The sequence below is a fragment of the Pleurodeles waltl genome, chromosome 7, assembly GCF_031143425.1.
Source record: "Pleurodeles waltl isolate 20211129_DDA chromosome 7, aPleWal1.hap1.20221129, whole genome shotgun sequence".
Taxonomy (NCBI): Eukaryota; Metazoa; Chordata; class Amphibia; order Caudata; family Salamandridae; genus Pleurodeles; species Pleurodeles waltl.
Genome location: NC_090446.1, coordinates 21923214 through 21939869, shown reverse-complemented (window position 1 = coordinate 21939869; position 16656 = coordinate 21923214).

Genomic DNA, 16656 nt, shown 5'->3' with positions numbered 1-16656 from the left:
ATCCTGTCCCCTGTCTGGCTGTTTTTATGACTCCTACTTGAGAACCTTGCTCCGTGAATCTTTTTTCCATGACTTCACTTTCCACCTTGAAAGATAGGTCTGTACTACAATTCCTTCTAACTCGTAAAAACTCCACATATGGGAAACTCTCAATCAATTTCCTAGGATGACCACTAGTCGCATGTAATAATGTGTTGCCAGATGTTGGTTTCCTGTAGAAACTTGTGATTGACCCAGTGTTTTGTACTTTAACACAAATGTCCAGAAATTCAGCCTGACCAGGATCCATGTGATCTGTCAATCGGATATTAAGGCCCTCATCATGACCCTGGCGGGCATTGATGAAGTGGTGGTAATACTGCCAACAGGCTGGTGGTAATTGCCGTCAAATTATGACCATGGCGGAGACAACTCCCATAGAGAGCCAATGTACCACACCAACCGCCAGGGCGTTAACACCACTGAAGAGACGGCACCCAACAACAGCCAGGCGGAAGACAAAGTACTACCCACCATATTTTGACCCTGCAATCTGCCAGGATTTTTGGGGTGGTACCAACACCATCAAAAGCCTGGCGGAAACACATCACAGAAGAGCAAAGACTCACCATCGGAGACACAAGGAAGGACAATGCCGCCATGGAACCAGAACTGCAAGTCTTTCCGATGCTCATCTACGTCATGCTTCACCTGGAACACCAACGCCGACGAAGACGATGACAGTGAGTACAGCCGCCTAGCACACAAGGGAGGGAGGGAGGAAAACAAGAGTGACACACACGTACAACACCCCCCACACACACACACCATACACACAGCCAGCTGCAGATGAAAAACAGTGGCACATAATACACGGCACAAGAATGCAGTAATGAGAATGTATTGATATAAACAGCTACCAAGTGAACCAATGGTATGAAAAACAGATATGCACAAATGTACACAAAGGGCCAAAGCCCAGTCCAAAGTACAAATGGCCCACATGGCCACAGGGCACAGTCCAAGGCCCAACTTGAATCCTGACTTCATCCAGATAGAACTATGCAGGGGCATCATTATGCAAGTGAGCAGGCACCTCAAGGGGGATGGGGGGCACCTCAGCTGAATACAGGAACAAGCCCACTGGTTCTGGAGGAGGCTCCATGCCCATTTCATTTTGCTGGGGAGTGCAAGGCCTTAGTCTCTCAGGTGGATGACTTTCCCACTAGTTCTGGGGGGGCTCCATGCCCATTTCTCTTTGCTGGGGAGTGCAAGGCCATAGTCTTTCAGGTGGTTGACTTTCATACTGGTTCTGGGGGAGGCTCCATGCCCATTTTTCTGTCCTGGGCTGTGCAAGGCCACAGTCTCTGGAGTGGGTGACTTTCCCACTGGTTCTGGAGGGGACTGCATGCCCCTTTCTCTGTCCTGGGGAGTGCAAGGCCACAGTCTCTGGAGTGGGTGACTTTCCCACTGGTTCTGGAGTGGGCTGCATGCCCATTTCTCTGTCCTAGGGAGTGCAAGGGCACAGTGTCTGGAGTGGGTGACTTTCCCACTGGTTCTGGAGGGGGCTGCATGCCCATGTCTCTGTCCTGGGGAGTGCAAGGCCACAGTCTCTGGAGTGGGTGACTTTCCCACTGGTTCTGGAGGGGGTTCTGTGCCCATTTCTCTTTGCTGGGGAGTGCAAGGCCACAGTCTCTGGAGTGGGTGACTTTCCCATCAGTTCTGGAGGGGGCTTCATGCCCATTTCTCTGTCCTGGGGAGTGCAAGGCCACAGTCTCTCAGGTGGGGAACATGCCCACTGTTCCTGGATGGAGCCCCTTGTACAGCAATCCCTGGAGGGTGGCCTACATGGCTTCCACTGGTAGTGATGGCTGCACTGTGTCATCTGTAGGTGAGGGCTGCACAGTGTCAGCAGGTGAAGGTGCCTACTGGGCAGCCTCTGCTGGAGGTGAGGGGTGCACTTCCTCAACTGGCAGTGAGGGCCCTGTGGCCACTGGTGGTGGTGGTGGTGGTGTCACCCTGACAGACTCAGCTGGAGGTGAGGGCTGAACTTTGTTGGCAGGTGGAGGTGCCTCCTGGGCCGCGTCTGCTGGAGTGCTGGAGGTGAGGGATGCACTTCCTCAGCTGGTGGTGAGGGCCCGTGACCACTGGTGGTGGTCGAGCGCTTCTTCCTCTTCATTGCAGGAGGCATTGGATCCGTATCCTTCCTGGCAGAAGTTGAGGGCTTCTTCCTCTTCATGGCAGGATGTGTGGGCTCCTTACCCTTCCTGGCAGGAGTCGAGGGCTTCTTCCCCTTCATGACAGGAGGTGTGGGCTCCTTCCCCTTCATGGCAGGAGGTGTGGGATCCTTAACCTTCCTGGCTGTTGGAGTTGGATCCTTCACTGACTTGTCACCACGAGTGGGTGGTGCCACCACTGTCCGTGTGGACTGTTTGGCTGAGGTGCTGGGCTGGGTCGTTGGGACCCTGCTCTTACAGGCAGGATGGTGGGGACAAGAGGTAAAATTGGGCGATGAAAATCTTCTTAGGGATGGTGGGGCGGAGGTTGAGGGGGTTGTTTGTTGGAGGTGTATGTCTGCTGGACTTGGGTGCGTGGGCAGTGTGCTGATGTGCGCTGGATGGCTGTTGGGTTTGTGAGTGATTGCGTTTGTGTCCTTTATGAGTGGGGACATACAGGGTGGGAGAGGACACAGGGGACATGTGCATGGATGTTGCGGAGGTGTCTGCTAGTGAGGTGTGTATGCTGCTTGGTGTGGTGATGTTTGTGGTGGATGTTGATTGAGTGCATGCAGGTGTGATTGTGGACGTGACCGTGAGGGAGGTGGAGGAGGAGGGAGAGAAGGTGGAGTCAGTAGATGTGGTGGTATCTGCAAATGTCTGGTGTTTGTGTGAGTGCATGTGGGATGAAGTGTTGTGCCTGTGTTTGACTGTGCCACTCTTGTGTGTTGTCTTGTGTGCATGCTCATCTGTATGTGGGCATGGTATAGGTTGGAGTTGAGGAGATTGGGACTCGGAAGTTGTAGCTGGAGGGGGGACGGTAGGAACAGGAACAATGGCTGCCATCAGAGAGGAGGCTGGAGCATGAATTAATCTCTGTTTGCCCGCCAATGCACTGTGGATGCCCTCCAGGAATGCATTGCTGCATCTGGGATACCAGCCCCTAGATGGCATTTACAATGGTTGACTACCCTACAGAGATGGATCTCAGGAGGTCAATAGCCTCCTCACTCAGGGCAGCAGGGCTCACTGGGGCAAGGCCTGAGGTGCCTCGGGTGAAGGAGATGCCAATCCACCTGTGTGAGCAGGAACGGGCAACTCGCTGAGGGGCTACTGGGAACGGGGTGCTGGTACGGAGGGTGGTGGCTGTACCTGCAGCTGGGGTGGTCACAGAGGTGTCAGCCACCACCAGGGAGCTTCCATCGGAGGAGGTATCTGAGTCTGTGTTGTCACCTCCTGTCTCCGCCATGGTGCTCCCCTTGCCCTCTGCCCCACTGATTGCTCTCTATCATTGTTGGTGTCCTGCCACCTTAGTTTGTGTAAGGTGATGTATTGTGTGATTTTTAGTTTCCCTATGCTTTGCATGCTTTAGTGATTGGTGTCCATGCAGGGCTGGGAGGGCTGCTCATGCATTGGTATAGAATGCAGGGCTAAGCATTGGGGTTAGTCATATGTGTAGTGTGTGGGATGGAGTGGAGTGATGGGAGTGAGGGTGAGGGGGTGTGATGGCATGCAGGTATGGGGGGGTGATAAGTGGTAAATGTTGACTTACCATTGTATAATCCTCTGACTACTCCAGCGAGTCCCTCAGGATGCAGTAATGCCAAGACTTGCTCCTCCCATGCTGTGAGCTGTGGGCGAGGAAGTGGGGTCTACCGCCAGTCCTCTGTATGGATAGCTGGTGACCTGCTGCCACAGAACCTACCTTCCCCATAGGTCATTCCACCTCTTCCTGATGTAGTCCCTTGTTCTTGGATGCTGTCCCACAGCACTGACCCTGTCCACGATTGTCCACCATAGCTCCATCTTCATGGCAATGGTTATTTGCTGTACCTGTGCTCCAAATAGCTGTGGCTCTACCCTGACAATTTCTTCCACCATGACCCTTAACTCCTCATCAGTGAAACAGGTGTGCATTTGTGGGGAAATGGGTGTTGTGTGGGGTGTGTTGGTAAGAGTGTGTTGAGTAATGTGGTGGGGTGTATGATGTGAGGTGCGTGAGGGATGTATGGATGTATGTGGTATGTGTCTAGTTGTCTCTGTGCTGTCCGTGTCAATCTCCTGGCAGTAATTATTTTTTGTAAAGGGTTGTGGGTAATGTGTCTGTGTGTTTTATAGCGCTGTGGGTGGGTGGGTCTTGTGTGTGTATGAGTGTCAGATGTGGGTTTTTAGTATTGGCCAATGTAGTGTTGTTTTGTATTTGGGTGTCAATTGTGAGCGGTGGCGTGTACCACCAATGGTTTACCGCCATTGAATGTCCGCCGTGGTGATTCGTGGATCATAATGTGGTGGGCATTATTCTGATGGCGTAACGGTATGGGTGTTGGTCACGCCACTTTAGCACTGACGTTTGGGCTGGCGGATTTGTGTATGTGTCAGTATTCAGTCGGATTGGTGTATGTGTGTGTCATAATGTGGGGAACTGATATTCGCCACCACAGCGGTATGTTGGCGGCCTTCACCGTGGCGGTATGTGGAATTTACTGCCAATGTCATAATGAGGGCCTATATTCATTATCATTCAATTTCTGCACAAAATTCCTAGCATCCTGTATTTTACCTTTTCCAAATCACAAAGATATCATCAATATATCTGAGCCACAGCATTAGCATTAAATTCCTGTAGGGAACTACTGGCCTAAGGTTGGTAACTTTTATCAAGAGTTCTAAAACACTTTCCCTGTCTATTTTACACTAAATTTAACAGTGGCAAGTTGTTTGATTTATGATAAATTTTAATTTGATACCAAACATGAGATATTTAGCTCCTTCCTATGGAAAATAAGACTTGATTATTTCAAAATTAAGTCTCTCCGTATTAGCCTATGGAGCCTATTTACTACAATGGGGAAAAACAAATTTGGCTTTTTTTCCCTCATCAGATTTATGTGTAAAAATAAGGTCACTTAGGACTTTGGACGTAGTTTTAATTCCAAAATTGAATTTGGGGTTAACTTTAACTTAAAAGCAGCCAGGAAGGCAGGCTTGCTTTTAAAGTTGCACTGGGCACCACAACAGTGCACCTATTGGTGTTCTATCTATTCTGGGGCCCCTAAACCTACATACCCTACCATAAACTGGGGACTTATAGGTAGGTTGGTACAGCCAATTATAATTAGCCTAATTTGCATATACAATTTTAATCAAAGTACAGGCCCTGGGACTGTTTAGCAGTTCCCTGGGCAACATTGGGGTCAGGAAAACACGAGTATGAGGGAAAAATGGGGACAAACGGTGAGGGCGCTTCTTCAATCAGCCCACTTTCCCACACATAGGGGGTCATTCCAACCCTGGTGGTCGGTGTTAAAGCGGCGGCCAACCCCCAAACAGGTAGGCGGCCGAAAAAATTGAATTCCGACCCTGGCGGGAACCGCCAACACATCCCGCCACTTTAACACTCCGACCACCCCGGCGGTACAGACAAGCAGCGCGGCGGTCACCGCCAACAGACAGGCGGCAGACAATGTACCGCCCACCCTATCACAACTCACCAATCCGCCACATTTTCCGGGGCGGGAGCCCCGCCGATAAAAACACGGTGGAAACAGACTACGAACGGGAAAATGCTCACCTCTACACACTCCACGAGGAATCTGGACAGCATGGAACCAGAACTACACATCCTACCAGCTATTGTCTACCTGCTCCTCTACCAGGAGCACGAACACAGGCGCAGAAGACAACGGTGAGTACTGCACCTACGACACACGGGAGGGGGGAGGAGAAAAGATTACCGGCACACATATACGCGACCCCCCCCAACTACCTACACACCAATGCAGAGCAACAACTCAGAGTGACAACCCCCAAACCCCCCAGAAGAATGCAAAGACAAAATAATAAGTAATTGTAATACAAATATATTGTAAGGCAAAGTAAATAAGTAAGACGAACATCCCATAACTATTTACACACATGTATATTGTCCCGTCAGAATTGTCAGAATTGGCTTTCTGTCATTGTACGTGGGCCAATGGTCCTCAACACATGGGCAAATCCCACACATGAGACCCGAATCCATTGGAGAGAACACTGCGGGGGCATTAGATAGGAAAACTACAGGCACCTCAGGGGGAAGGGAAGGGGGTCCACCTCAGCCACATGAGTCCACGACGCCAGATCCACGAGGGGCCTCCACGGCCAATGTTCAATCCTGGGGAGTGCAAAGCCACAGTCTCTCAAGTCTCTACAGTGGGGGGTTTGCCCACTGGACCATCCTGGGGAGTGCAAAGCCACAGTCTCTAATGTCTCTACAGTGGGTGGGTTGCCCACTGTCCCATCCTGGGGAGAGCAAAGCCACAGTCTCACAAGTCTCTACAGTGGGTGGGTTGCCACGGTGTGCCACGCCAGCGCATTGACCACACATTCCATTGTCACACTTCACAGGTCAGGCAGCCGCCATTTCAAGGGCCCACATGGCTTAATTTCTACTGCGTCACACAGGCCTAGGCGTTGCATTGCCACTCATACAAGCCATTCAATGCATAGCAAAGTGTGTTCTGTGCAAGCTGTGGTTACGTACCTGTGGGTTGCTTGACTCTGTGCTCCATGTTGTCCTTCCTAGACACCGTCCGCTGGGACTTGCGAGGAGATGGAGGAATGTTCCCGTGTACAGACCGCTGGTGGACCTGTCGACAATGGAAGAAAGACATGTCATACTGACATACAGACTTGACCGAGCCACTATACAGGAACTGTGTGCCCAGCTGGAGCCAGACCTGATGTCCCCCATTCGCCAACCCACAGGGATTTCCCCTCTGGTGCAGGTGCTGTCAGTACTCCATTTTTTGGCAAGTGGATCATTCCAAACAACAGTGGCCATATCATCAGGGATGTCTCAGCCTATGTTTTCTAAGGTTATGTCCAGAGTGTTGTCTGCCCTGATGAAATACATGCGCAGCTACATTGTTTTCCCTGAGGTGGGCGATTTGGCTACAGTGAAGGGTGATTTCTATTCCCTTGGACATATCCCCAACATCATTGGTGCCATTGATGGGACCCATGTGGCTTTGGTTCCCCCCAGTGAAAGTGAGCAGGTGTACAGGAACAGAAAAAGTTATCATTCGATGAATGTCCAGGTGGTCTGTTTGGCTGACCAGTACATCTCCCATGTAAATGCCAAGTTCCCTGGGTCAGTGCATGACGCGTACATCATGCGAAATAGCAGCATCTCTTATGTGATGGAACAGCTACAGAGACACCGTGTGTGGCTAATTGGTGACTCTGGTTACCCCAACCTGTCGTGGCTACTGACCCCAGTGAGGAATCCCCGGACCAGGGCAGAGGAACGGTACAATGAGGCCCATGGGCGGACAAGGAGGGTGATCAAGTGGACCTTCGGCCTCCTGAAGGCCAGGTTTAGGTGCCTGCATATGACAGGTGGATCCCTAATGTACTCACCAAAGAAGGTGTGCCAGATCATCGTGGCCTGCTGTATGCTTCACAACCTGGCTTTGCGCCGCCAGGTGCCTTTTCTGCAGGAGGATGGTCCAGATGGTGGTGTTGTAGCAGCTGTGGAGCCTGTGGAGAGTTAAGAGGAGGAAGGCGAAGAGGACAACATAGACAACAGGAACACAGTGATACAACAGTATTTTCAGTAGCACACAGGTACGAATCAACCCCGCCATTTTACATTTACTTAAAGTCTCCTGCCTCTCTACTGTCTGTGTTTCCCCCCAGTTCCTGTTAACTGAGTTGTGACTTTCCCTTCCGTTTTCAGAGCTGTGGGCCCCACTGCGTGACCTCTGCTTTGTTTGCCCATGGACTACAGCTGTGTGACTGTGGTATGTTGTCATCACAATGTAACTGAACATTTTGGCACCGTTATGTCTAATACATTTGTTCAAAATACAAGCAGACTCCAGATTGTTTAAGTGCAATAAGTGAATTTATTAAAGTGCTAAATTTAGGGACATGATTGAAAAACGGTGATGGGTGATGGTGGAGTAATGTCCATGGCAGAGTCCAGTTTTCAGTCTCACAGGTGCATTGTCCATATGCCTGTGGAAGGATGGAGCAGGGGCAGTTAAAGTTTGGACAGGGTGACAATGTGGGACAGTGGGATGACATCAGGGGGTATCCTTTGCTGGCGGGGGTCTTGGCATCCTACTCTGTCTTCTTCTGAGATCTCAGGTACCGCTTGCGGGGTGGTTCTTCTTCTACAGGAGGTGGGGTTCTGGTGGCCTGTCGTTGTGTGGGGGCCTCCTGTCCACTAGCGCCGGCGGAGGTGGTAGCCTGGTCTTGGTCCATGCTAGTGACAGGGGCCCTTTGTGGTGCCACATGGTCCTGCAATGTGGTGACTATCTGGTTAAGAGCCACGACGATGGTCCCCATTGCGGAACTAATGTTTCTCAGTTCCTCTCTGAACCCCATGTACTGTTCCTCCTGCAGTACCTGGATCTCCTGGAACCTGGCCAGTACCGTCGCCATCGTCTCCTGGGAGCGGTGGTATGCTCCCATGATGGAGGAGAGGGCCTCTTGGAGAGTCGGTTCCCTGGGCCTGTCCCCCCCCTGTCGCACAGCAGCCCTCCCAGTTCCCCTGTTTCCCTGGGCCTCTGTCCCCTGGACCGTGTGCCCACTACCACTGCCCCCAGGTCCCCGTTGTTGTTGGGGTGGTGGGTCAACCTGGGTGCCCTGTAGTGGTGGACACACTGCTGATTGACGTGTCCTGGAGACAGAGGCATGGGCCCGCTGGGTGGGAGCTGTGCTGGTGTTCCCAGAGGGGGTTAGGTCTGCTGTAGCCTGTGGCTGTCTGTGGGGAACCGACTGTCCCGAGGTCCCCGATGGGCCGGGCTGGTCATCTGGGTCCAGGGAGACAGAGCTGCTGTCATCACTGGGGGCCTCTTCTGGGGGTGGGATGGACATCTCTGGACCCTCCTGGGCGGTGTGGTGAGTTCAGTTCCTGCAGGGGTATAAGAGTATGGTTATTGCTTCTGTGTGTGCCATTTCGTGTAATGGGTGGGTGGCCGTGTACCCCAGTGCTGGCATTCCCTTGTGGGGGCTTTTGTGACGGTGGCTTGTGGGGGAGATGGGTATGTGCAGTGGGCATGCTTTGGTGATGGGTGTCCATGCTTTGGGGATGCATGCAGAGATAGGTTTTGGGATGGGTGGGTTGTGATGGTGAGCCATTTGCAAGGAGTTGGTGTGATGGGGGTGGGGTTGAGGGTGGGGGTATGATTTGGCATACAGGTGGGGGGAATGAAGTAGTGAAGATTTGACTTACCAGAGTCCATTCCTCCGCCTACTCCTGCGAGGCCCTCAGGATGCAGGATGTGCAAGACTTGCTCCTCCCATGCTGTGAATTCTGGGGGAGTAGGTGGGGGTCCGCCGCCAGTCTTCTGCACCGCGATGTTGTGCCTTGATACCATGCAACGCACCTTCCCCCGTAGGTCGTTCCACCGCTTCCTGATGTCGTCCCGATTTCGTGGATGCTGTCCCACAGCGCTGACCCTGTCCACTATTCTGCTCCATAGCTCCATCTTCCTGGCAATGGTGGTGTGCTGCACCTGTGTCCCGAAGAGCTGGGGCTCTACCCGAACTATTTCCTCCACCATGACCCTGAGTTCTGCGTCAGAGAACCTGGGGTGTCTTTGGGGTGCCATGGTGTGGTGTGGATGAGTTGAGGAGTGGTGTATGTGTTGTAGAGTGTGGTGAGTGTGGTGGTGTATGGTGTTTTGTGCGTGGATATTGTGTGGGTGATGTAGTGATTTGCCTCTGTGTGATGGTCTACTCTATTCTGTGCTGTCTCTCTCTGTCCTTCAGTCGCAATTGTGGTCTTAAGGGTTTGTGGGTGATGTGGGTGTGTGTTTTATATTGTATTGGGTGTGTGGGAGTGGTGTGTGTATGTGTCTCAGGTGTGTGTATTTGAATTGTCCAATGTGGTAGTGTTTTGTAAAGGTGTGTGTATTTTGACCGCGGCGGTGTGCACCGCCAATGGAATGCCGCGGTTGAAAGACCGCTGCAGGGATTTGTGGGTCGGAATGGCATGGGCGTATTTCTGTTGGCGTGACGGTGGAGGTTTGGTCATCGCCAGTTTTTCGCTGGCCGTTGGTGTGGTGGGATTTTGTTGATGTCGGGTTTTTGGCGGTTTGCCAGTTGCGGGTCAGAAGGACTGTGGCGGTTTACCGCGACCGCGGCGGTGTTATGGCGGTCTTCTGACCGGCGGTAAGCGCCTTTTACCGCCGAGGTCAGAATGACCCCCATAGTATTTAAAATTAGGGCATTTAGAAATTTTATGTTAACAACCCTTACAGTGACAGGTACCCAAAAGCTAAATGTTACTGTGTCAGATCTATCTGCCCTACGTAGAAACCCAGAGTGCATAATAAAATCATAATATTGTATTGATGAAATGGGAGTAGCTAGAAAAAAAAATAAACAACTATTATTAATTGGAAAATATGGAAAAGCAACTTTTAGAAAGCTATTTTTTCTTCCCTTAAAGTTCTCAGAGGCCACATTTGCTTTTGTTGTCCTACTTCTGGCAGCCAGTACTTATTATTTTAATAGGTGTGAAGAAGGTATGAAATATCTCGCAGGACCAAACAACAGCCAGACTTGAATTGTCAGAGATACGTCTTTTGAACCTCATAGAATAAGAAATGTGGGGGCTGTGAGCATAGCAACCTTTTTGTCATTTAAGTGTTTCATCCTGCTAAAGTGTCAAAGTCTGCTTGACGGGTCTGCTGGTTTACACAAAACACTTTAAGGCACACTTGAACAGAGTGTAGGATTCAAAGTTAATTCTTGTGTATCCAGTGTCTGGTTGCTGAAGGACCTGTGTTGTCCCACAAGACCTCTGTCTGGGATTTACATATAACGCTCAGGGTATACTTAAAAAGAAGGGAAACAGGATGCCGAACAGTTCTTGTGTATCTACTATCTGGTTGCTGGAAACCCCAACCTTCGTTCCACCAGAATTCTGTCTTTTGGTTTACTGTGTGGACAATGGCTGCCTCAAACTGTATTTTAGTGCTAGGTGAGGTAGAAAACTAGGATTACCATATGATACTCCTCACAGACAAACACAGCCTGCAGAACTCAGGGTGAGTATGGTTGAAGAATTTCCCCATCTTAAAAAAAAGCCCAAAATGGGTGGGGTTGCTTTAGGAATTTGTACTCCATGGACCAGGTGTGCCAAGGAGCCACTCCCACTCTCTAGCACATGACAGGCTTGAATGTGCCATTCTGGGGGTACCAGCTTCGGAACAGAAGTAGATCTTAGGAAGAGGACTGGACCTGCTATCTGTGAGCTGAGACTGGACCTGCTCCCTTGTGCACCCAGAATAAAGAAGTGGAGTTCTGCTAATTCTGCAATGACACAACAAGCTACAAGAGGCTGTTTCATTCAATTGCCTAGCTGACCTGTGGCAACTGGACTAGAACGTGACTCTGCAGTTGGCCTCTGACTGACACCCTATGGATCTCGACATGCCTCCCCAGAGGTCCCGGGGGACTTTATGAGTCTACTCCTGTGGTGGATTGGGATGCACAGGACTAATTGAGAAGGGAAACTATTTGGTTAGGATAAACCTTGTTTGTGTACCTGACTCACGCTTGATTTAGGTCAGTGTCAGATTGCACCTACCATGACCGTTGACGTTCATTGGCTCTTAATGACTCTTGGTGCTATTCCTACTTAAAACCCTTGTAGAAGTCATCTCTGGTTCACCTTATTTTTGTAATTTCAAAGTAATCTTGTTTATTAAATTTTACTCTATTTTTGTCATTTGATTTGAGGTTTTTATTGATTTATTACTTTTTTGATACTATATAAATACTCCACCCATTGCCCCAAGTTAGGCCTGTCCGCTCAATGCCATAGCTTCCAGGGGTCTGTGCTCAGGTTAATTTAGTAACTTTGAGGATTCACCCTTGTTGGAAAATGGGTTATTGGTAAGGGCAGGTAGGTACCTACACTTAGCAATAGGCCACTAACCTCCACTAAGGTCCAGTTCGGTCTCAGTAAATTAACCCCAGCTCAACCCTTGGTAGCTTGGCAACGAGCGTCAAGGCTTAACTTAGGAGACAGAGTGTAAAGCATTCAAATATCACAAAACAGTATTTAAATAAAATACAGGAAACAGTTTAAAAATCCCAAACCAATTTATAAAAATAGAGTATATTTTTATCTTTAAAATGACACCACAACAAATAAAATCGGATAAGGGGAACCGGAGATATGAATTTTTAAATAATTATTATTTTTTAGCGCCTAGAAACAAAAAGTGCCAATCGGGTCATCTGGTTGCACCTCGACCGAGGCAAAGTCAAAGTTTAAGGCTGACCGCGATGGAGCCCTGCTCGGCTACAGGCCGCGGGAGGCCTCGGTTAAAAGTTTACCTTCACACTTAGTCTTTTTTTCGAAGATTTTCTTCAGCGGGACGAACCTGCCAGTCCAATCCGACCTCCTGGAGCACTTCTCCGGATACGTGATGCTGGAATCCTCGGTGGAGATTTTTACCTTCGGACTTAGTCGTTTTTTCGAGGTGAAAATCCTTTGAACGGGGTAAACCTGGATCTTGATCCGACAGTGGTCAGCTGGTCGCTTTCTTCAGGAGTTGGTGCAGGGGACTCTGGATAGCAATTTTCCACCTGTAGCAAACAGGGAGTCCCTCCTTGAACCAGTTGAAGCCAGGCAAAGTCCTTCTTGTGGTGAAGCCCAAGTGTGCAGCTGGTGCAGTCCTTCTGAGTGCAGGTTCCAGGTGCAGGCCAGGGGTCTAGCAGGGCAGTCCTTCTTCTCCTTTGATTCTTCCTTGTTGGAATCTGATGGGGATCTGAGGTGTGGGTGCAGGTCTGCCAGTTTTATCCTTGCTCCTGGGTGAAAAGCAGGGGGGTCCTGGCTCTCCAATCCGGTGCAGGGTCCTTCCCCCTGTGATGACCACTTCCTGCGAAGTGTGGCAAAAATCTATCCCAGGAGGTAACATTCTCTAAAAATCCATCATGGCTGAATCTGATTTTTGGAGGTTACATCTGGCTGAGCCCTCCCACTGGTGTGGCTAAAAGTCATAAACACACCCCTCTCCTAATCTAATCAAGGGGGCACCTAGTTGTCTGGGGTTGCAGGATGTGGGGGTGTTGCTGGTTGCTCCAAATGTCCTTCTCTGCCTTTGAAGACCAGTTTGGCAGCCCTCCCCCTTCCTGCCTCACCATCTGCTGAGGGGAGATTCCCTCCCACAGGCACATTCCTTTGTGTGAAGCCAGGCCACTTCACACCTCATCAAGGCAGCTTGGCCAAGCTAGTAGAGGCTGGCCAATCAGAGCACAGCAGCAAAAACAATGCAGGGCTGAAATGGGCAACTTTTCAGGTAAAGTTTAAAACTCTTTACCTGAATAAGTTATATTAAATCCAACAACTGGAAGTTGTGGGATTTATTACAACAATTAATTTGATACCACATTCTTGGTATGCATCATTTAAGGAGACTTTAAAAATTAAAATAAAGTCTCCCCATTCTAGCCTATGAAGGCCATTTACTACAATGAGGGAAAAACGAATTTGGCTGTTTTTACCTCACCAGGGCTTATAAAACTATTTTTATAAAGTCCCTGCTTATATTTACATGGCACCCAGCCCTAGGGGCACATAGGGCACACCTTAGGGGTGACTTATATGTAAAAATAAGGTAGTTTGAGACTTTGGAACTACTTTTAATTCCAAAGTTGAATTTGCATATAACTTTAATTTAAAAGCAGCCAGCAAGGCAGGCCTGCCTTTAAAATGACACTGGGCACCTCAGCAGTGCACCTATGGGGGCACTACTTATGCTGGGGTCCCTAAACCTCCATGCCCTACCATATACTAGGGACTTATAGGTAGGTTAACTTAGCCAATTATAATTAGCCTAATTTGCATATCCATTTTACACAGAGCACTGGCCCTGGGACTGGTAAGCAGTACCCAGGGCACAGCCAAGAGTCAGTAACCACCAGTACCTGTCCAAAAAGTGTGGGGGTGACCAGGGCAAAAAGGAGGACTTTCCTACAACCCTGACAAAAGTTGGTAATATTCTTTGAGGTGGGTAGTCACCGCTCAAATAATAATCCTATTTCTTGCACACACAGGGCCTGATTCTGAATATGGCGGACGGCCTCCGCCGTCCGCCATAGTCCCGCCGCCAAATGACCGCACCGCGGTCAAAAGACTGCGGCGGCCATTCACACATTTCCTCTGGGCCGGCGGGCGCTCTCCAAAAGAGCGCCCGCCGGCCCAGAGGAAATGCCCCTGCAACGAGGACGCCGGCTCAGAATTGAGCCGGCGTAGTTGCAGGGGTGCGACGGGTGCAGTTGCACCCGTCGCGTATTTCAGTGTCTGCAAAGCAGACACTGAAATACTTTTTGAGGCCCTCTTACGGGGGCCCCTGCAGTGCCCATGCCATTGGCATGGGCACTGCAGGGGCCCCCAGGGGCCCCGCGGCACCCCCTACCGAACAGGATGGCGGTAGGGGGTGTCTGAATCCTCATGGCGGCGGAGCGCGCTCCGCCACCATGGAGGATTCCCCCGAGCAGCGGAAAGTCGTCGGGAGACCGCCGACTTTCCGCTTCTGACCGCGGCTGAACCGCCGCGGTCAGAATGCTCGTGGGAGCACCGGCAGCCTGTTGGCGGTGCTCCCGTGGTCGGTGGCCCTGGCGGCCATCGGCCGCCAGGGTCAGAATGACCCCCACAGTATTAATAATATTACAAATAATGCCTTACTATGTAATGTAGAACTAACAACAGGATACAATCAGTTTCTTTATGTGGAACAATGATTTAGTTGTTCGAATTGACATTATTTAATACATATTTGTTAGAGATGTTTAACAATATGCTGCACTTTCTGTTAAAAAATAATTCTTAAAGGAACAGAGGCCTCATAAATGCAGTATTTTTGGCTTGCTACAGAAAGGTGTCCCTTTATGAGAGCAAAAGTTTTTTATAAATAAGGGGGTCGATTAGCTTTAAACTAGTCATAATTGTTAGCAGTAGATTCAGTTTTGTTATCAGGATTAGCCAAAATAGTGTGAATAGCATCAACAGTAGATGTAATAGCAGCAGAATTAGTAGTGGTAGGAGAAGCAGTAATAAAAGTAGCATTTGAATTATAGTAGTTGTGTCAGTGGTGGTGGTATATGTTTTTGTATTGAGACTAGTAGAAGTAGCAGCATTAGTATCAGCAGATGACATAGTAGTAGCAGAAGTAGTAGTTGCATTACTTTGAGGAGTGCTTTATAGACCTGTCAAAGTTTAAAAGTCATAGTGAGTGACAGGTTCAGGAGACATTAACACTTTTATTAAAAGAAAATTTAACTACAAGAGTATTTTCCTTTAACAGCTAAAAGCTCTTTCTGCCATACATTTTTATTTGCTTGAAGTAGTGTGTCGTCATACATTTTCCAAAGTTAAGAATGCCGTCAGCATGGCAAAAGTTTTCCAGTTGAATTATAATTTTGTTACATGAGTTGTCAGGATGAGGACAGCTTTCTGGTCTCATTATGGTGCCTTACAAAGCAGGCAGTATGCTCACCTTAAACAAGGGGTCGGCTTTTCCTCTTCAGTTGGCACCATATATTTTTGTTTGTTTCCTTACTGGAAGAGATTTGTGTTTGAAACTAAGTATGACTCTTGGCTGGGCTAGTATCAAACTAGCAAGTCTTTTCACCTATCCCTGTTTTTCTCTGACTCCTTTGCTTATGATTGTCTCCTTTCTGTTGTTAGTGTCATGGAAGCCCTTAGCATTCTATATGATGCTGAATGGGATGAGGAGTTGATCAAGAAAGCTGAAAAAGCTGCGATGGACTCATTTCAGACTGTATACATAGAAAGCCGACAGGTAAGTGTCTTGAGTCATGTGCCACATCAACACCTACGCACATCTACTCTAACCCTAAGGATAACAGGAAATTCATTATTCTGTGCATTTAGGATATATCAGTAGCAGTGGGAAATGACTGTGGAACACTGCTCCATGCAATGTGCAGCATATGTTTTAGGCAGTATTTTATTGATGTTTGTGACTTCTCAAAAAACAGATTTCACTGTGGGTCACAGACAGAATTGTATACAATACTACACAGAGTAGGTTCTGTATCAGCACCTTGATCATGAATGGATGATGCTCTTGTTGATTTCTGTTCCCTGTGTTTTATTGGATATCTTTCCTCTCTGTTTCTTTTTCTGCTCCCGGTTCATTTTTTCTCTGCTCTTCTGGTAGGTTAGGAGTCTAAGGAGCACCATTTGTCATGTAACCGCTTCTGAAACTTGGATGAGTAATATACTATGCAGGGATATTTTATTCCGCTAGTGATTTGACAATAAAATTGATCTAAATGATCTACAGAGGTATTCTCTATAACCCTCAATATTCCTTTTGGGAAATTACTCCATCTGTGTAATTAATAAAAGAGACCTATTGAACACCACGTAACTTTTACAATAATACAATTAAATATATTCTAAATTGATAGAGCAATACCATACAAT